The 21,150-nt window shown below is 41.5% G+C and overlaps 1 long non-coding RNA gene across 2 annotated transcripts in view; it reads right to left on the reverse strand.

Annotated features, from left to right (window-relative positions):
* The window catches only part of LOC129150862 (uncharacterized), an 86,529-nt gene that overhangs the window by 42,898 nt on the left and 22,481 nt on the right, over positions 1-21,150 (reverse strand). Inside the window, exon 4 of one of the 2 annotated variants that reach the window (XR_008557626.1) lies at positions 8,681-8,756. The exons of the other annotated variant lie outside the window; for it this stretch is intronic. This is a non-coding gene — a long non-coding RNA (uncharacterized LOC129150862). Of the gene's footprint in view, positions 1-8,680; positions 8,757-21,150 lie in introns of those variants that run through there. 2 annotated transcript variants of the gene reach the window in all.

Genomic DNA, 21,150 nt, shown 5'->3' on the forward strand with positions numbered 1-21,150 from the left:
AATGGCCATAATACACTCAGGACCATCATACTAATTATAATGTATCTACTATTTATTGAGTGCCTACCATGTGCCAGTCACTATGCTGTTTCTAATCCGTAACACTCCTACAAAGTTGGTTTCACCCTCCTTACACAGAAGAATGCGTGATTCAGAAAAGTTTCAGAACTTGCCCAATGCCACAGTTAGAATAGAATTTGATGCCAAAACCCAAGCTTCCCTACCAATAAAAATAATAGATACCATTTTTTGAATGACTACTAGGTAACAGCCACTGGCTTTATACCAATTATTTCTAAATCACACAATAATCTTTGAGGTCCTTATCATTTCCCCTTTAAAGACAAGAAAAAATAATGAAGCTCAGAAATGTTAGGTAACCTGTTCCAAGTCACACAAGTGGTCAAAGATTTGAACACAGATCATGCAAAGTCCAACATTTTTGCTCTTTGAAGGGACCACAGTGATATAGAGAAACATCTCTGTTCATATTACCTTGCTGAAACTCCATTCCAGTTTTCAGTTGCTGCATACAAACTTGACTTAAAATATTAGTAATCATGTATTTCCCTCACTAATCAACGATTTGAGCAGGGCTTGGCAGGAAGGCTCCTCCCTGCTCCATGTGGCATCAGCTGGGGTAGTCCAACTAAAGGCTTAAGGATCTGCTTCCCAGGTGGTTCACAGCCAGGACTAACAAGTTGATGCTGGATATGGCTGGGAGCTCAGCCTAGGCTTAAGGTCACAGACTTCAGTGCCTCTCCAAGTGGGTCTTTCCACTTGGCCTGTTCTTCCTTGAAACACATGGGCTAGGTTCAAAGACAAGCATCCCACAGGAGAGCCAGATGGAAGTTGTATCGCCTTTTAGGGCCTAGTCTCAGAAGCCACACAGCATCCCTTACACTGCATTTTATTTGTTAGAAGCCAATCATTAAGGCCGGCCTTTACTTGAGGGGGGAGGTGTATGAGACTAAATCTCTTATGGGGAAAATATAAAAGAATTTGCCAATATGTTTTAAAATTACAACACATACTGTCCCACAATCTCTCACCCATTTCACCTTCATCCTGCTACACTACTCACAAAAATAACAAACTTCAACCACCTCAGCATCACTGAAAAAAGTACCGAACAGCCCTAGCTGGTTTGGCTCAGTGGACAGAGCACTGGCCTGTGGATTGAAGGGTCCCAGGTTCAATCTGGCTGAGAGCACATGCCCAGGTTGTAGGCTCAATTCCCAGTGTAGGGCGTGCAGGAGGCGGCCAATCAATGATTCTCTCTCATCATTGATGTTTCTTTCTCTCTCTCTCTCTCTCTTTTCCCCTGTCCCTTCTTCACTGAAATCAATAAAAATATATTTTTTAAAATAAAAATATATATATTTTAAAGTGTCAAACACTAGATTTTCACTTAGAGGCTCGCCTTCTTTAACTGTTTCCTGCTCTCATCTTGCTCTCTACCTTACTGCTCCTGAACCTGACGTTCTCTATCAAGAACTCTAACCCCTTTCTCAATAATAATTCTTCAAGTCCTTCATCGCTTAGTTTTGGCTCCACCATGGTCACTGCTGCCCTTTCTAGCACCCTCATAAATCTTCAATTTGAGCACAGCTTGACAAGGAACTATTAAATACACCTTGTTTTTATGTCTGGGCCCTTCTTAGTTGCCCTTCCTCATACCCTCTTCATTATCTATTCCATTTTTATCACCTTATAGTCTGTCTTACTCTCCCACAATTCCTCTCAATTTTTTTACTAAGAAGTTACCATTTATCCCTAAATCCCCCGAACTACCTTTTCCCCTTTCTCATTTTCCTCGTTTCTGCATCACTTGATATGGTTGCCTATTCCTTCTTTAAGCTTCTCCCTTTTCTGCATCCTGGGAAATGTTTGTCCTTGTTTCAGTTCATTTCAGTTTAATGGAAGTGCCCCAAATAGACAGGAAAGCCAGTCCTAAAAGCAGGCCTGAGTGCAAGCATATCATGAATTACAGCACAACAAAGCAAGTTACCATATGTGTAAACCAAGTAATTATGTTATCACCACAAGGGGCATGAGATTGAGATGAGAAATTTTGCAAAGGCCAATACAGTATTTGTAAGTGTGCACAGAAGTATCTGTCCCAACCATTGGGATCATGACCCACGGGAAAGAGTTTTATCTTAGGAAGAGTGCACAGTAAATAGATCTTTCCTTGGGCCATAGTACTTTTAAAGTATCTAATGGAAGCTCAGACCTTCCCTTTGGAATAAAAATATATATTGACAGTGAGACACAAATATCTGAAAATGGGGCTTAGTATGCTCCCCCTTAGATTTATTGAATTTGAGGCCCAAAGTGGACTTTGGTAGGAAATAGTTGGACACAGAGTTAGGCTGCTCAGCAGAGAAATTCAAGCTAAACTAATTTAATTTCAAACTGAACTAAATTCAAATTTAAAGCAAACAGATATAGGATAGATAATGCCATTAGGTGGAGTTTATAACCCTAAAACATAAGTATGGTAGATTGACATGTATGTTGAGGGTTGACTCTTGGGAAACATCTGGAGATCAAACAGAAAGTAGAACACACAAAGAGATTGGTGAGGAGGAGCCAGTGTTTGGGGAGGAAAGAATGGAGAATGGAGTTTCATGTCAGAGAATTCTGAGAGGAAAGGGGTTTGTAATATTCAATAAATATTCATTAATTGCCTTTGTATTACAGGTTGAGGATACAGCAAAGAAAAAGGTGAGCAAAGTCCATGACCTACGGGATAAGCAGACATTTAATTAGTCATTATTAATATAACTAGAGGCCCAGTGCACGAAATTCATGCACGAGGGGAGGGGGGTGTCCCTCAGCCCAGCCTGCACCCTCTCCAATCTGGGACCCCTCGAGGGATGTCCGACTGCCCATTTAGGCCCGATCCCAGTAGGGCAGTCGGACATCCCTCTCACAATCCAGGACTGCTGGCTCCCAACTGCTCGCCTGCCTGCCTTCCTGATTGCCCCTAACCGCTTCTGCCTGCCAGCCTGATAACCCCCTAACCACTCCCCTGCCAGCCTGATTGATGCCGAATTTTCCCCTGCCAGCCTGTTTGCCCCTAACTACCCTCCCCTGCAGGCCTGGTCATACCTAACTGCCCTCCCCTGAAGGCCTGGTCACCCCTAACTGCCCTCCCCTGCAGGCCTGGTCCCCCACAACTGCTCTCCCCTGCAGGCCTGGGTCATCCCCAACTGCCCTTCCCTGCAGGCCCAGTCGCCCCCAACTTCCCTCCTCTGCCGGCCTGGTCACCCCTAACTGCCCTTCCCTGCAGGCTTGATCACCCCCAACTGCCCTCCCTTGCAGGCCTGGTCCCGCCCAACTGCCCTCCCCTGCTGACCTGATTGCCCAAAACTGCCCTCCCTTGCAGACTTGATCCCTCCCAACTGCCCTCCCATGCTGGCCATCTTGTGGCGGCCATCTTGTGTCCACATGGGGGCAGTCATCTTTGACCACATGGGGGCATCCATCTTGTGTGTTGGAGTGACAGTCAATTTGCATGTTATTATTTTATTAGATAGGATTAGATAGGAGAGAGGCCTGGTGCACAGGTTGGGGCCAGCTGGTTTGCCCTGAAGGGTGTCCTGGATCAGGGTAGGGGTTCCCTTGGGGCATGGGGCAGCCTGGGCGAGGGGCCTGTGGTGGTTTGCAGGCCGGCCACGCCCCCGGCGACCCAAGCGGAGGCCCTGGTACTTGGGATTTATTTATCTTCTATAATTGAAACTTTGTAGCCTTGAGTGGAGCCAAGGCTTCTGCTCGCTCCACGGCCGCAGCCATTTTTGTTGGGATTTATTTATCTTCTATAATTGAAACTTTGTAGCCTTCAGCGGAGGTCAAGGCAGGCCAGGGCAGGCAGATAGCTTGGCTTCCTCCATTGCCGGGGAAACCCAAGTCTCCTGCTCTCTCCGTGGCCACAGCCATCTTGGTTGGGTTTATTTGCATACTTGCTCCTGATTGGCTGGTGGGTGTGGCTTGTGGGTGTAGTGGAGGTACAGTCAATTTGCATATTACTCTTTTATTAGATAGGATAAGCTAAACCAACAATTGCCTTTGGAAAGGGAAGTTTCATTTTAAGTTCACATCATGACTTTAGTTATTGTTCCCTACATGGCCTCTGAAGCCATTTTACAAATCTCACAGGTACATAAGCATACTTTTTCACTTCCATTCTGTGTATCCCAGTAACATTCTACCACCCCAACTTAAACTTTATTCCTGCCATCGTAACATGTGTCCTGAACAGTCAGTTCCTGCCCTGGTTGAGTACTTAGCAATCCTGTTATTCTACACCTGATGAAGGCTCAATGCTGGTTTAAATCTAGGCTGTACTACTTACTAGCTACATAACCCTGCGCAAGTACTAACCACTATGCATTTCAGTTTTCTCATCTGTAAAATGAAGATGAAGTTACCTCCCTCCTATTGATATTGTGGGGCATTAATTCAGATAATACTAGTATGTGTAAGCCACAGACCACAATTTTTGGCCTACTGTTCATTAAATTTCAAACAAAAACAAAAAAGAAAAGAAAACTAGAAACGTGTTTAGGACAATTCAACCTCCCTTGATTTAGAGGGGAAGCTAGAGAAAGCCCAGCCCTCACCCTACCATTTAAGGAAATCATAGGAGACCATGTATTTCAGTGTACTTATAAGAAACATCCTCCTCTCTCAAATGCAACAGGGAGGTCAAATAATATAAGCCTGAAAAGTGTCTGTGGACTGGGCAAGAACACCTTAGGTAAGTTTCAGAAGCCATTTCGATTGATTAGGAAAGGCAAAGCCAGTAATCACTAGGTAGCAGAGTGAATAGGAAGTGAGAAAGTGAAAACTGTATGAACTTTCCTTTCAGAAGTGTGGCTACTGCAGGAATGAGAAGGAGGCGCTATTTAATTATAATTAACTGGTGCTCCTCTACAATCCCATAAACTTTCCCTGAATAGAGCAAAATTGGCCTTCTTGGTTTTATTTGAGCAAAACCTCATTAATTGTCTCTCAAATTTGAAAAGAGTTAAAGTTGTTTTAAATATTCATCCTGTTCTAATGACCAGCTTTCTCTCCTTCCTGACAATTTGATGACATTTATGTAGAAGGAAGCATGACTAAATCTCTCTTTCTGGATATATTTAAGAAACAGATAGACATTATTGCTGAAAGGATTAAACTTGCTTTAAACTAGGTGACCTCTGAGGTTTCCTTCTCAACAGCAGAAGTTAATGCTCTTTGGATTCCTCTATCTAAAATCAATTCCAAGTGGTCATATCAATCTCTCCACTGAGAAAGGACTGATACATTCTTATACCACATGCCCTTTCTGATTATATCACCTGTATACCCTGATTCCTGGTACTTAGAGAGGCTACTAATGGCTTTCAAGTCCATTGCCCCATTTATATTTTGCTTTCAATGCCAAAAAAGTCAAGAGGACCATATTCACTTAGCACTTTTCTCATTAAAGCCAAATATGAGCTGACCGCCCCCCCAACCTTTACTACTCAAACCAATAATAACCTCATTTAATTCCAGCACAGAACAATGTCTTTCTCTTAAAATTAATGTCTTGTCCACATAAAATTGAAATACAGAATGCAGCCTTCCTAATGACAAGTAGAAAGCATAAAGGTGACTTTTGAGGAGATAAATTAATTCTGTCAGGAAAGGAATAAAATCCTTTTGCTACTCACCTGTGAGTTGAACACTCCTAAGCAGTGAATTCTTCCCTTATTTTTAACTAAACATGATCTATCACTCAGCCTTCCTTTGCTGATGTGTTAAATTAATATATATCATTAACATAGACATCATTTCTGATCCTCATATGTCCAATGGCTCTGTATGAAAAGACGAGGCAGTGTGTTGGCTTCCAATAGCCATGCACACAGAATACACTATACAAATGGGTAGGTGGTAGGAAACACAGCACTCTAAATTATTTAAAATAGCATAATTGTATAGCCTCCATTTAAAAAGAATCTCAAGCAAGGTAGTGCAAACTGTTTTGAGGTAATGGAATAATAAAGAATTAAAATGAAACAATAAGTATTTCTGGAAATAAAATATAGAAATATTTATGCTGTTTAATATGAAAGTCCAGGTTTTAAAATAGGGAGGTATATTGAATAATTTAACAGAGAAGGGGTATTTTACTCAATGGATCAAAAGTCTTGCATTCAATCTTCTGTTATCTATTTTCCAGATGTGACCTAAGATAAATAATGTTGGCTATCCTCTCAAAGATAACTTCCTCAAACTGTGTTTTTTGTTGTATTACCTCCAGTGATCAACTATCATTTGGTAAATACTTACTAGGTATCAAGTATTTAATTTAATCCCCACAAAAACCTTCAACACTTATTTTAGCATTCTCCTCCTTCTCATCATTGTCATCCTCATTACCAGCATCCCATTATGTAGACAAGAATTATAATCAAAACTTGTTAAACACCAGTGATGTATTTAATTCATTTACTACAACTCTATCAGGTAGTTACTACTATCACTATCAATGCCATTATTACTATCATTCCTGACATAGGTAAACTGAACAACAGAACATTTACGTAATTGGTTCAAAGTCACCAGTAAGTGGAAAGTCTGTCCTGCCTCTCAGATAAGGAAAATAAGGCTCAGAGTGGAAAATTATCTCAGTCTAGGTCACAGAGAGAGAAATGGGGATAAAATGCAACCCTCCTTTTTTAATGTTTACATTTTATTCTAGAAATTTTCAAAATAGATACCCAAGTAGAGAGAATGGTATGAACTCAAAACAAGACTTTCAGCACCCAGTCTAAAGCCCTTTTTCTAGAACATGTTTCACTTACGAAATAAAAAAATTACTCCAGCAATTTTTAATTGAAAGAGCTTTGTTATTTCTAATTTTAGAGGTAACACACGTTTATTATACAACCATTTATTCACAATAGAAAGGTTGGCCTCTATTGTGCATATCCTTCCAGACTTTCTCCAAAGATAAGGTGGGCACATGATATATTGTTTTTACAAAACGTAATGATACTACATACACCTTTAAAACCTGCTGATTTTCTTCTTCAAATGTACCATGGAGCCGAGACCGGTTTAGCTCAGTGGATAGAGCGTCAGCCTGCAGACTGAAAGGTCCCGGGTTTGATTCCGGTCAAGGGCATGTACCTTGGTTGCGGGCACATCCCCAGTGGGGGTTGTGCAGGAGACAGCTGATCGATGTTTCTCTCTCGTTGATGTTTCTAACTCTCTATCCTTCTCTCTTCCTCTCTGTAAAAAATCAATAAAATATATATTTTTTAAAATGGATATATTTCCATTACAATAAATATTGATCTACAGTTTCCTTCTTGATGTTCACATTGTATTCCATTATATCAATGAACCATCATTTACTTAATCAATCCCTTATTGATGAATATTTGTTTTTTCAAATTTTTAGTTTCCATAAAAATATTGCGGTAGATCTCCTACCTTATACAACTTTATATGCTTGTAAAATCAATTCTTAGAAGTTCCTGGCACAGAATAGGTTCTCAATAAACTTGTTTAATTAATGAATGAAAGTGAAATGGCTATAATAGTCTTTATAAATCAATAAATAATATGTAGAGATTTTTAATTGCTACTTAAAGATCCATAGATACTAATTAGACCTGGAAAAGCTTTATCAAACATAGCTGCTAAGTGAGATTATCCCTTGAAACTCCTTTGCTTCATATTGTTAACCAAATTTTCTAAATATAAAGTATCAATGTTTTGTGTCTGTGATATGAATCAATATCTTTAGATGAAAAATAAAACTTTTTAAAATTTTAAAAGTGTTCATGGGTAATACCACTAGCTGCTGTACTTCTCAGGTTTGGTAGTGAAGACACACAGACCAATCTTTTCTAATGCTCAAAGTTTTCTAATCTATTGTAATAAAGCTGCTTTTATGATGAAAAAATAAAAGCTATTTATGGTTAAACAGAACTATATAATCACATAACTATTAAAAAAACAAAGTTTGCGTTACACAATAAATAAATTAAATTTTAAAAATGTTAGTTATTCAAAGAAAACACAAGTTTGGAAGGAGAGGTCTTGAGAGATGTTAACTTTACAATTTATGTAATAAGTATTAATTTGAGATAAAATTAAAGGGTCATCATGTATATGCCATTTAGCATTTTAGCCACATGAACCTAGATTTGCATGGGAGACATTTTTCAATGGACACCAATTATTTATTTTTCATAATTTAGAAATGTATTTTATTTTCATTGTTTTGGTTGGTAGAGGGAAGTAGTATGGGTTTTGGAGTGAGTTTGGGAAAGAGAACACTGATAAACATTCTTCACTTGATCTCTGTGACTGAGTTCCTTGATAATCTTATAAAAATCTGTTATCTTCTAATGGCTAATTACTTTGTTCTTTTCTCTCAAGAGGGAAAAGCATCCCTAAGACTTCTCAGCCAGTGATTATGGATTAGTGGAAAAACTCAGTAAGATGCAGAACCTGTTTCATAATTCTCCAGAGTGTCACACCATATGCCACCCAATCCTTTTCCTCTTTCAGAATACCCAACTCCATCAGTGTGTGGGTTTGGGGTCAACATGAAGGAGGAACACAGAAAAGAAAGGATCACACTGAATAATGGAGACCTCTCTGAACTCCAGAGAATGCTGGTTCCATTTAGTCTTTTTTTTTTTTTTCCTTTTAATGAAATCCACTCCAGCTTTTTCTGTACTCTTCCAGAAACAGATTATCTAAAAAAAAAAAAAGCAAAAAAAACCCCTCCTTGATTAATGAAGTCATTTGCAATAGATCTTCCAATCAGAAATTCTAAATTGATCTTTGTTTTGCCTGAAACACTGTTCTTTCTTCTGCTGTAGAGCAGCAGTCTTCCCTTTGAAGCATTCCCAGAATCTGAGACCTCTAGTTAATCACTGATGCTGCAGTGGTTGCCTAACCACAGTTTACTGATATGAGCTGTGGCTATGAATCCAGAACACCAGGTCTGAATGGCTGAGTCTTCATTAATAACTGCAATAAGACTAACTAGCCTTACCTGATATCAAGTGGCTCAGTTGGCTGGAGTGTTGTCCCTCCCATACACCAAAAAAAGGTTGCGGGTTTGATCCCCAGTGGGACATACAGAAGCAAGAAATTGATGTCTTTCATATCAATGTCTTTCTCTCTCTCTCTCAAATCAATAAAAAAAATCACACCCTCAGGTGAGGGTTAAAAAACAATCCTATCTTATAAAGAGGGAATATGCTAATTGACCATCACTCTGTCACAACGATGGCTGCACCCACAGCTGAGGCCAAGTTCCCATAAGGAGCCTTAACTAGCAATCAGCAGAGACCTGAGGCTACACCCTCCCCCGCCCCCGTGGGGCTTGACAGGGGACCTCAGGCCACGCCCCCCACCCAGCAGGGCTTGACAGGGGACCTCAGGCTGCACCCCCCACCCTGGCATCAGGCTGGGGGACCTCAGGCTGCAGCCCCCATCCTGGCACTGGGCCAGGGGACCTGAGGCTATGCCCCCTGCCCGGCAGGGCTTGACAAGGGTGGGACTGGCCGGGTCTGGATCTAGCCCAATGAGGGGGGGCAGCCGGGTCTGGGTCTCACGTGATTTTGAGGTGCATGTGGGTGGGCGGGAACTTGACTCTGGGTCCCGTAGTGTGCCCCAGACTCTAACAGGAGGAAGGTTTTCATATACATTTTACTAATTTCCTTTCATCTCTGACACTTCTATTATAGAGAAAGGGCAAATAGCAATATTAAATTATTTCCTCTAATTAATCCCCTTTTAATGTGCACAAATTTCATGCACTGGGTTACTAGTAATAAATAACCAGCCTTTATTCAGCACTTAAGAGTTCTGCCAGGCACTGTTCTCAGTGCCTGTTGTACTGTCTCATTTAATGCTGATAACAACTTTGAAAGTAAGGTACTCTTAAAATCCTCCCATTTTACAAATGAGGAAATTGAGGCACAGACAGGTTAAAATCTGCCCAAAATCTCATAGTGGCAGAGCACTCCATGTTCAGCCCTATGAATATTAATTACTAGGGGCCTGGTGCATGAATATTCGTGCACGGGGGGGTAGGTCCCTCAGCCCGACCTGCACCCTCCACCCTCTCCAATCTGGGAGCCCTCAGGGGAGCCCTCTCCAATCCGGGAGTTTCTGTCTGTCTTTGCAATCATATGAGCAAATTGTCTGAGACCCCAACCCAGTTTGGTTTGGTGCTCACAGAATAATAGAGGTCTTTTTATTTTTTCTTTGCTCCATTGGTGGAGATTTCCTAGAAGTTGCAGGATATCTTCCCTTTAATTTTTCCTCAACATTGTGACTTTACTTATGTCTCTCACCTTTGTTTTCCCTCCATCCCCCACCCACAACAGTAACTTGCTCCAGGCTCACTTTGCTCTAGTGTCTAGGACAGTGATGGCAAACCTATGACAGGTGTGTTAGCACTGACACGCATAGCCATTTCTGATGACACACAGCCGCATGATGAGGATGAACCATTTGCTGCACCTGAGGATGAAACATTTGCGAAATAATGTTTTTTCCTCAAAGTGACACACTACCCGAGTTATGGTCAGTTTTTTGGCGAAGTGTGACACACCAAGCTCAAAAGCTTGCCCATCACTGGTCTAGGAGATCCCACAACACGTCTGCCACCAAAACTACGATTCCCAGAATTCCTGGTGCTCCCCCGCTCTGGGCTTCCACTTCTGGTCCAGGGGCTGCACAAACCAAAAGGACTGTGAACTCCAGCTGCCCCCAGGCCGGGCTAACAGGACCTGACACTCCAGTGGTGTCCCTGGGACCCCGGCTGCTTGGCACTGGCGCGCAAGCTGCTGGCCACAGGCTCAAAGCGATTGGGGTCCCCGGGGATGCCCACCATGTCGCTCGGGCTATGGGGAGAGTGGATGGGCGTCCCACTTCGCCCCCAGCCACTTGGTGCCTGGGCATGTAGGCCCTGAGCTGCTGGGGGGTGGGGTGGGCATCCCACCCCGCCCCTGGCTGCTCGGCGCCTGCATGCGTGCACACTGCCCACAGGCCTGCCATCTTTGTTGGGTTAATTTGCATACTCACTCCTGATTGGCTGTGGCCGTCACAGAGGTATGGTCAATTTACATATTTGTCTATTATTAGTATAGATACTTACCCTTCCAAGCTGGATAATTTTCCCCAAGCAATTCAATACCATTAATTTCCTCATCTGCCATGGGACTAGATAACATCAGTATTAATGCCTGTCCTGTCTACTTCACAAAATTGTTGGAAAGATCAAATATGATGGGAGAGGAATATGTTTGGGAGTTTTTCTTCTTTGGAACAGTTATAAAAATACAAAATATAGAATAGATAACATACGTGGCAACATCTTAGCTATTTCAGTAGGAAGTGAGTGCTTTCCAGAGTCAAACCAACACTGAAAACATAGGAGGCTGAGGATTCTCCAGCCTCTCAGCCCCTCCCCCTTTTCCATCCAGTCAGGCCTGGGGCCTCCACTGCCATTGCTGCAACCTTCTTTGTATTTTGTATCTATTTTTAAAATGCAGATTCTCCAGTGAACAATCTGTGTCAGTTTACTCTTTTTATGAGCAAAGAAACCAGACTTCCTTCAAACACTTTTAAATAACATACACAGAGCACAGCACAAGTATTTAAACAAACATGACAGCACGTCTTTCTGTTCTGTTATTTTTCTGCCTCTCTGCATCTCCTTTCCATGTCTATTTCTCTGTCCTCCTATCTGTCTGCCTTGTTGTTGGTATGAGAACCTCAAATCTAGTTACCTTCTTATTCTCTATGATCTCCTCCCTTTGCCCCTCCATTCTCTCTTAGCTTACTGTGATTATAATACTGAACCAATAGATGACCTAGTATTTACTCTCTCAAAATATGGTTTTGCCTAGTTAAGGACTAGTGGATTATTCTAAATACCCATTTCCAAAAAGGACCCCAAAATACCTGAAGTTATAAATGATTTATTTAGCCCTTACTCATAATTTATTAGTCTTATTCCTGCAATATTCAGGGTAAAAGAAGTCTGGAAAGTAGCCTGTCAAAGAGAAAGTATCTCTTCCCACATGAGGCCCATCATAGTCCCCTCCCTTCCAAAGCAAAGCAGCTGGGTCTGTGCTCTGCCAGACACAGGCAAGAAATTGTTCTCCACAAACCTCTTTGATTTTACATCCATCAATAGAGCAGCCTGCTGGGTTGGGGAATCAGGCTGACAGGCTCATTCTGATGGAACCTATGATTCCATCAGAAGCTGAACAGAAGCTAAAGGGCCCACATGCAGTAACCTAATTTGAGAGGAGACTGTGCATAAGCATTTGAGAACAAAAGTCGCCCTACAACGGTTTGTGAATTGATAAAAGCACATTAGTCCAGGATTTGTGTTTGTCATGTGGCAAGGTGATGACAGAGTAAATCTTCTAAATTTAAGTATATTTTATGTTAACTGCATAATGTAGCATAGATTTGTTGCTTTAAATCTCATCCACAGGGAGCTAGAATTGGGCTTGTTGATTTCCTTTATTATCCACTAAAATGACTCCAGTCCTTGTTTGTGTTTACTTAAGAAGCACAGATCTATTTCTGAATAGCTTTACAACTTTAAGTGTTTTAAGAAACTTTTTAAATACCATTTAGTTAATTGTACCATGATAGCTCCTAAGTGGAACATTATATCTACCACTCTTAAGTGCTGCTATGGATATAACAGCTTGAGTCATATTATTATAATTTATTTTATTCAGAGCACTGGAAAGCTAAAATTCAAATATGCCTCAATCAGCTATCATTCCAACTATTGCTTACCTTAGTAATAAGTAAATACTAGTGAAACTATTACCTCTGGTAAAATTATATTCTGAATTCTTCAATGATAGAATATGAGTTCAATGTAGAGATACATCTTTCTTTTTTCCCCTCACTCTACACAGTTAAAAATGTTTCCTCTGTAAGGCAAGTATCTGTGTGCACTGAGTTTTTGAACTTTCAGTTAGTGCACTTAGTGGGAAGAGAATGAGAATGAAGGAGAAGGGTTAACTGTAGAACTGTGTGGGAGATATTGCTAAAAGCTAAATCCAAAATGCACTCAACACTAGCCCAGAAATGGTCAGGTGTTAGGAGGGACTGGCCCAAGAAAATGAGTCTGAAGCTAGATACATCCAAAGTGGACCAACTGTTCTCTAGACGTGGTTCACCAAATAGCAGCTGTTTATACCACCAATGAGATTTTTAGAAATGCAAAAGCTCAGGCCCCATCCCAGGCAGACCTGATAAAATGTGCACATTAACAAGTCCCTGAGAGGAGTCCTATGCACTTCCCAGTCTGAGCAGCCCTGTCTGTACCTGGCCCACAGCTTCCTCTGGGAAGATGGAAAGTCCACCTTGATTAACCTCAGGAACTAACTAGGAATACTAGTCATTCCTCTTGGCAGAGATGGTGCTATAGACATAATGAAACAAAAAAAGCTGTAACTCTTTAAAAATTCAAATCAACCATAGAGACAGGGAAGAGGAAAAGTGTCACACATTTAATTCCAACCAACTGTTGAAACAAAAAGCTCTTGTTGGAATGATTTTACCTTCCTCTCTGTGTGATGTTATTGGATTTGATTTCTTTTCTTCTAGAGAGGACACATTTTTAAAAACTGACCTAAATTCAGTATTCCATCCAGACACTTTCAATTTGGCAGGTGGGAAGCAAGTTTTGCATAGAGACTGAGCTCACTGAAAGCGATTAGAATTTTGAGCTGGAAAGTACAAAGGCATTTTAAAGTCAAAAACTGTTTAGAAGAAAATAAATACAAGTGACCTTGATGTTATTCGGCAATGATATTCATATCTCAGAGCCATATGAGAATAAGCTCCTCTGGGTTTCTTTGTAACTAGTCTCCCTGGCATTGTGTTCAAAACAATATATTTATGCTAAATTTCAATTTTTAATTTTTTAATTAAGGCTTATGTTCAATATTATTTTGTATTAGTTTCAGGTGTGCAACACAGTGGTTAGACAATCATATACTTTATTTACAAAGTTTTCTCCCTGATATTTCCATTACCCAACTGGTACCATACATAATTATTACAATATTATTAATTGTTTGAGTTCTTTATAAATTTTGTATATTAACCCCTTATCAGCTGTATCATTGGCAAATATGTTCTCCCATTCAGTGGGTCGTCTTTTCACTTTGTTGATGATTTCCTTTGCCGTGCAAAATATGCTAGATTTCACTTGGGCAAATAACAAAAAGTGGGAGATGTAGTAGGATCCAAAACATATCTAATTTAAGTGAATAAGCCAGTCACAGAAATGGCATGCAATACAGGGAGGCCATAACTTAAACGGGCAATCACCACTGCAAAGGCTGTGCTTACCCAGCTAAAGGAGTCTCAGGACAAGCTGCCCTCTTGGCAGTTTAACACAGTCCTGCACCTCCCACTCATGACAGACACCCATGAACATAGATAGTTCACACATGGGTGTGATGTGGGCAGCTCCATCATCCTTTCCTGAAGGTAATTTGCAGGGTCAGACTGATTCTGGTCTCAAAATACATTTGAGATTTTTTACATCCCTTGGCCATATGGTGTATTTATTGCATAAGCAATTTTGCAGTTTCCTTTTTCCTTAGCCATTTGTATTTTCCACATGGTTTTGCCTTTTTTCCCCAATAAGTAGATATCCTAGACAGTTACAGCTGCTAATGTCAGACAATATTTAACTACTTTTTTTCACTTGTTTTTCAAATAATTTATTGATTCAGGAATAAGTACATCTTTCAATATTTTTTAGTCAGAATCCTATATAATAAAAGCCTAGGTGACGTCATGCCCTCGCACGACGTCGTCACAAGATGGCCGCCACAAGATGGCCACCACAAGATGTCCACGTGCACAGTGGAGGCGGGGCCCAGTGGCTGCTCCATGAGGTGAGGCCTGGGGGTCCTGCAGCTCTGTGCAGCGTGGAGGAGGCTGGTCCTGGTATCTCCGCCACCTCATATGGAGGAGGCAGGTCGCAGCAGGGGAGGGCAGTTGTGGGCAATCAGGCCAGCAGGGAAGGGCAGTTAAGGGCGATCAGGCCGGCAGGGGAGGGCAGTTGGGGATGATCAGGCCAGCAGGGGAGCAGTTAGGGGGCGATCAGGCTGGCAGGCAGAAGTGGTTAGGGGCAATTAGGCAGGAAGGCAGGCGAGTGGTTAGGAGCCAGCGATCCCGGATTGTGAGAGGGATGTCCCAGATTAGAGAGGATGCAGGCCGGGACAATCTCTCCCCCCGCCCCCCCCCCGCGCCCCCCCCCCCGCCTTGTGCACGAATTTCATGCACTGGGCCTCTAGTCTTATTTATAATATCTCAGGTGATAGTTCTAAACAACTGTTTGACATTGTTATATTTTTTCACTAAAATAATATGAGTGTTTTAACTACTGGATTCCTTTTTAAAAGAAAAATAGAAACTTTGGCATTTCATAAAAAGGTAAATTTGAACACCAGCATATATAGATTACATAAAAATTATGCAAGTGGCCTATTTAGTTTTTGGGAAAATGTTTTAGTTTCTTTTATGACTATAATCCCATCTCAAAACAGGAGTATACAAAACTAATGAACTCATTAAAAATTGGACCAAAAGATTACTAACTACAGAAAAATAGTTAAGCATGCTATATTCATTTCTGAGCTACCATAACACAGTACCATAAATTGGGTAGCTTAAAACAACAAAAATTTATTGTCCCACAGTTCTGGAAGCTAGAAGTTCAAAATCAAGGCTTTTACAGGGCCTTGCTCCCTTCAAGCCACTAGGGGAGGATCCTTCCTTGCCTCTTCAAGCTTCTGACAGTCAGCATCAATCCAACCTCCATCTTCTCATGACCACCATCCCTCTGTGTCTCTGTCTTCTCTTCTTATAAGGACATTGGTCTTACTGAATTAAGGGCCCACCCTTGTGGCTTGATATTAACTTGATAATATCTGCAAAGATTTGTTCCAAATAAGGCCACATTCACATGTACCAGGAGTTAGGACTTGAGCATATCTTTTGGTGGGAAGACACAACCTATAACACAGGCCTAGCATTTTCTCAGTGACACAATATAGTCTGTAATTTCACCAAAATAGGAGTATTATTTTTTCCCTCTGCTCCAAAAATTGTCATTTATTTTCATTTGCCTTCGCAAAACAAACAAATTGCTAGAAATCAAGCAACACTGCTAATGTAATGTCCAACAAGTATTTGATAAAGGTTATCTCAGAAGAAAAGGAATCTAGGGCGTGTCAATGACATCTGCACCATTAACAGGCGCTAATAACGTAAGAGCCTTTAGATTTTCAAGTAAGGCATAGGATTTAAGAAAACAAAGTTATACGTTCAAAAGATTCATCAAGGGCAGAGATAGAAGTCTGTCTAAAGTCATTTACTCCTTACCATAAATAATTTCACATGATAATTCTTTGATACCAGTTGAAACATAATTCACACTAGTAAGTTATATATCATTCAAGATTTAACATATTGTAGTAAACAACTTCTTTTTGTTGTTACACTTCTGTGCCTGATTTTAAATGTCACTTTCTTCCCAGACTTACAATGTTCCCAACTTCCCCTTGAGTACCACTTTAAGGCCCTCTCCACTATCTCTTTGCCATCCTCCAGTCTGAGCTCCCTCTCTCTTCTTTGAAGGCTCATGGGCACCCTCACAGGCACCTCTCAGAAGCACTATCCCAGTTGCTGGCTTCCTCTCATCTCAACCCCAGCTCCCTATTCCTATCCCAGTGTCCTCAATACACATCCATGCCTCTCAAACCTGAACATGGGACTTTGTCAAAGTGCAGATTCTGATTCACCATGTCTTGTGGGGCAAGAGGGTGGTCTGCTATCCTGCATTTCCAACAAGCTCCTGGGTGATACCCCTGCCACTGTCCATGGGCCACTCTGTGTGGAAAGACTATACAACCTGACTGCCCTACTATTTCCCTAGTTGGGCCTGCCTTTCCCCAAAAGATCTCATACTGCAAAATGATCTCTTACCACCTCTACCAGCCTCCTCTCCTGAGCTCCTGCTGCCTTAAGCACATCTCAGGTGAGCAAATGAATAAGATGATCCTACTAAAGAATAAGTGACTCATACACTCTCCTTACCTACCCTCCCCTTTCTCCCACAGGTTTTCAATGGCAGTTTGTGTGAATCTCTAAATCAAGTAACCTTCCCTTGAAGTGTAAATATTGGTACATTTTTTTTCTGGAGGGTGGAGTCAAGATTGTTATCAGACTTTCAAAGAATTCCCTAATCCCAAAGGATAAAAAAGTCATACTCTAAATAGCAAAATATCAGTAACCTTGTAGAAAAGGGAGAGGAGTAGGGGTGAAGGGGCCTCCTCCTGAAGCTCACCACTTGGCTTCCTCCTTTCTCTTTATGAGGCTGCTCCTGGGGAGAGGGAGACAGCAGAGCTGGGGGCTGCACCTGGTTTCCTACTCACATTCCCTCAAACTCCAAGGAGATGCTTAAGGTTCTACTTCCTTGTATTCAAACAGAATTCCCATCTGAAGGGTGGAGTGCAGGCTGCAAGGTCAACTCCCAGACCTTAGAGAAACCTGAAGGTAAGATCAGATATGGAGGGAAAAGCTGTGTCCTCATTGTGTCCATTTGTGGCTAAGGTTCCAGGGCCCAGGACATCCAAACTCCCAAACCAGGGAGAGGGCAAGGGCCCTCACACTATGGCCAAAATGGGCTCTCCTGCCAAAGAAAAAGGAATCCCGAGTCTTCTGATGGGCCTGGAGCTGTAACTTCTCACTCCTTCACCCACACTGGCCCTGGAAACGCCTTGTTTAGCTAAACATTAAATGAGATCACATATGTTAAGGACCCAGCATGGAGCCCAGCAGATATTAGGGATTCAATAAATATTAGTTTCCTTCCTATTAAAAGTAACGCCAGCTACGCTGTTTATGTGATTTGCTTGCTATTATTACCATAGAGCACAGTAAGAAGTGCCTGCGTAATTAAATATGTACCACTATGGTAATTTTGCTTTTAAAATTTTATTGATAATAGCATTATATACTTTATGTAAGCTCCGAGCTTTTCTGCTTATACAGCCTGGTCATCTGTTCCTAACTTTTGGGAAAAAATGCAAGGAAACATCTAAGGGAAGAGCATTTTAGTAGGTTAACAAGGTAAAAAAAAAAAAAAAAAAAGTTCAACCTCTTCCTGCAGCTGTGGAATCTCACTTTCCTCACTGTTGCTCCTGTCCTAACCGAGTTGCACCCCTCAACCCTGGTGCTCCCCCCACCTATTTCCCTTTACCCTCCACACAACACACCTTCCCACTGTCCTCTGACACTGCTGGAAAAGCAGGGAATCTCCAGGAATATCCCCTTCCATGTGCTTCTGGAAGCTTCCATTAATATGCTGTTCAACCCCAACAGTCTGGGAACTACAGCCAGGGCAGAGCATGCTATGGGAGCTGGTAGCTGCCTGTCTAAACCTCTCCTCACTACAGAATCCCTGACCTAAACACTGGCTGGGAGTGAATGTGGGCTACGACTTGATGCCACAAGGAAGCTGAAGGCAGCCACACCCATTTATCAGTATTGGAGACTAGGATGAAACTTGAGCATCAGAAAGAAAAATAGCCAGACCTCTCAAACTTGAAAGCAGACATTAACAAACCAAGCACAGAGCTCAAAGTTGAGATTGAGTTAGAACCTTCCATCATAGTCTACATATGAATTATTCTTACCAAAGTAATCTATGGAGCAATTCATCATATTTTTAAAAATTCTCAATAGTATCTATCTGTAGGAAATGACAGTGTCCACAAATGATATCAATGATTTCCAAAATGCCTTGAGACAGCAAACAACTTCAACCCACAAATAAATTCTACAGAGTATTTTAAACATGCTCATTAAAGACCTCGCTAGAAATAAACTACTTGGCCTGGTTGCCCAAGATCATCCCTTGATACATTTTTTTTAGTAGATTTTAAAAATATATATATGTTTTTCTTGATTTCAGAGAGAGGAAGGGAGAAAGGGATAGAAACATCAATGATGAGACAGAATCATTGATTGGCTGCTTCCTGCATGCCCCGCACTGGGGATCGAGCTCGCAACTCGGGCATGTGCCCTGACTGGAAACCGAACACTGACCACTTGGTTCATGGGTCCATGTTCAACCACTGAGCTACAATGGCCAGGCTTCCTTGATATTTTTTTAATTGAAAGCAAAAACAGGCACTGGCATGCATGTGTACTCCTGCAACTACTAAAAGGCAAAGTATAAAAAGCAAATAACAGCACAAAATCTATTAACTCATCCTCCAGCCCCCCTGGCCTCTCTCAACTATAACTTTGCATCTTGTTATTACAACTCCAATTTCTTATAAAGTATGGCAACATTCCCTCTTCTAACTGTAAGAACCTTTTGCTAGTAACATACATATTTCCCATCACAATAAAGAAAATAAAGCTAAAATGGCAATAAGAATCCAGGAGTTGGTTAGAGTTACCAGGTTTGCAAGAATGAATTGATATTTGGTCTTCAAAATACTTTTAAAATTTCATATTTTGGAAATAAAAATATTCTTAATTTTCAGAAAAGAGTAATGGTCTAGAATTTTGTTATCAAACTGGGTGAGTTTTAATAGCTCATTTTAAATATTAACATTGAAATGAAACATGAAGGTTGAACAGAATAGTGTATTAAAACATCCAGAAAATAGAAGGGAGAGAATATTTTTGAGTACAGTCAATAAACATTATCCTTATTCTACCTAACACTAACCCTAACCCTAACCCATCTTAGATATGGGGATCTGCCCTGGGAAGCAAGTATACTCATGACTAAATAATATAGAGCTGAATGAAGGCATATCCCTTAGGTGCAAACAACTTCTTTTCACTCTTTGAAACAGCCCATTAATTTTTTAAACAAATACAAATATAGGATTTACAATCCTATGTAATAAAAGGCTAATATGCAAATTGGAACTACCAGTTGCTATGAGGTACACTGACCACCAGGGGACAGATGCTCAACGCAGGAGCTGGACCTGTGGTGGTCAGTGTGCTCCCACAGGGAGAGCGCCACTCAGCCAGAAGCCAGGCTCACAGCTGGCGAAAGCAGCGGCGGTGGTGGGAGCCTCTCCCGCCTCCAAGGCAGAGTTAAGCATGTCCTACTGACAGAGGGCCTAAGCTGTCAGTTGGAGTTGGACATCCCCTGAGGGCTCCTGGACTGGGAGAGGGCGCAGCCTGGGCTGTGGACCCCTCCCCACACACCCCCCGCTGAGTGCACGAATTTCATGCACTGGACCTCTATTAGATAATAATTCTGAGAGTGATTCTCTACCCACTTTTTTACAAAAAAGAAAGAATTCTACCTTGGTTATCTCACATGTGTTCAAACTTATTTTCTAACATTTACAACAGAAAGTTACTACTTCACTTAAAGGCTGTATCACAGTGCATCTTCTTAAAAATCAATGTTCATAAATCTTTCCATGGCATGATGTTCTAGTCATGCAGTTATAGCTGATGATGTCACTGCTTTTTCCAGGGCCATTCTTGTTATGACTCTACCTTCTGCAGTTCACCTGCTTAATAAAGGTGTTTGAAACAATGCAGAGGTCAGGAGAGAATATAACTCAATAAAAAACTTGAAACTTTTTCTCTGGATCTACACCTTGAGACCAGTTTTCCATGAGATAGAACTGTCAGTAAAGTTTTGGTCTGAGGGCACGAAACTTCCCTCAGGCTTGTTTTAAGGACAAAGGGGAGATGGGTGCACAATTATAGACGCAGCAAACAGAGTCCCAGAGGGAAGGTTTAGCTCAACTTCCTGAAGGATGGAACTGGGAAGAATAGCCTTCTCTCTTCTCCTGCCCTCCTGTGTCTCTCTCTCTCTTCTTTGTCAGACTTCCTCTGGGCTGCCTCTGCAGGAGGAAGAGGCACATTCCCAGGAGACAAAACCTTCTTGGCCCACCCAGCTTAACTAAAATGTCCACCCCTGTTCCAAATAGTTTGGCCTTGGGGAGGAGCAGAGTCCTTTGTTACAAACAAGCCTGGAGAGACCCATTCTTTGGGGGGAGGCAGCAGTTCTTACACAGGCAGAATAAGTTGCAC

Source organism: Eptesicus fuscus, chromosome 12 (genome assembly GCF_027574615.1).
Source record: "Eptesicus fuscus isolate TK198812 chromosome 12, DD_ASM_mEF_20220401, whole genome shotgun sequence".
NCBI classification, from domain to species: Eukaryota; Metazoa; Chordata; class Mammalia; order Chiroptera; family Vespertilionidae; genus Eptesicus; species Eptesicus fuscus.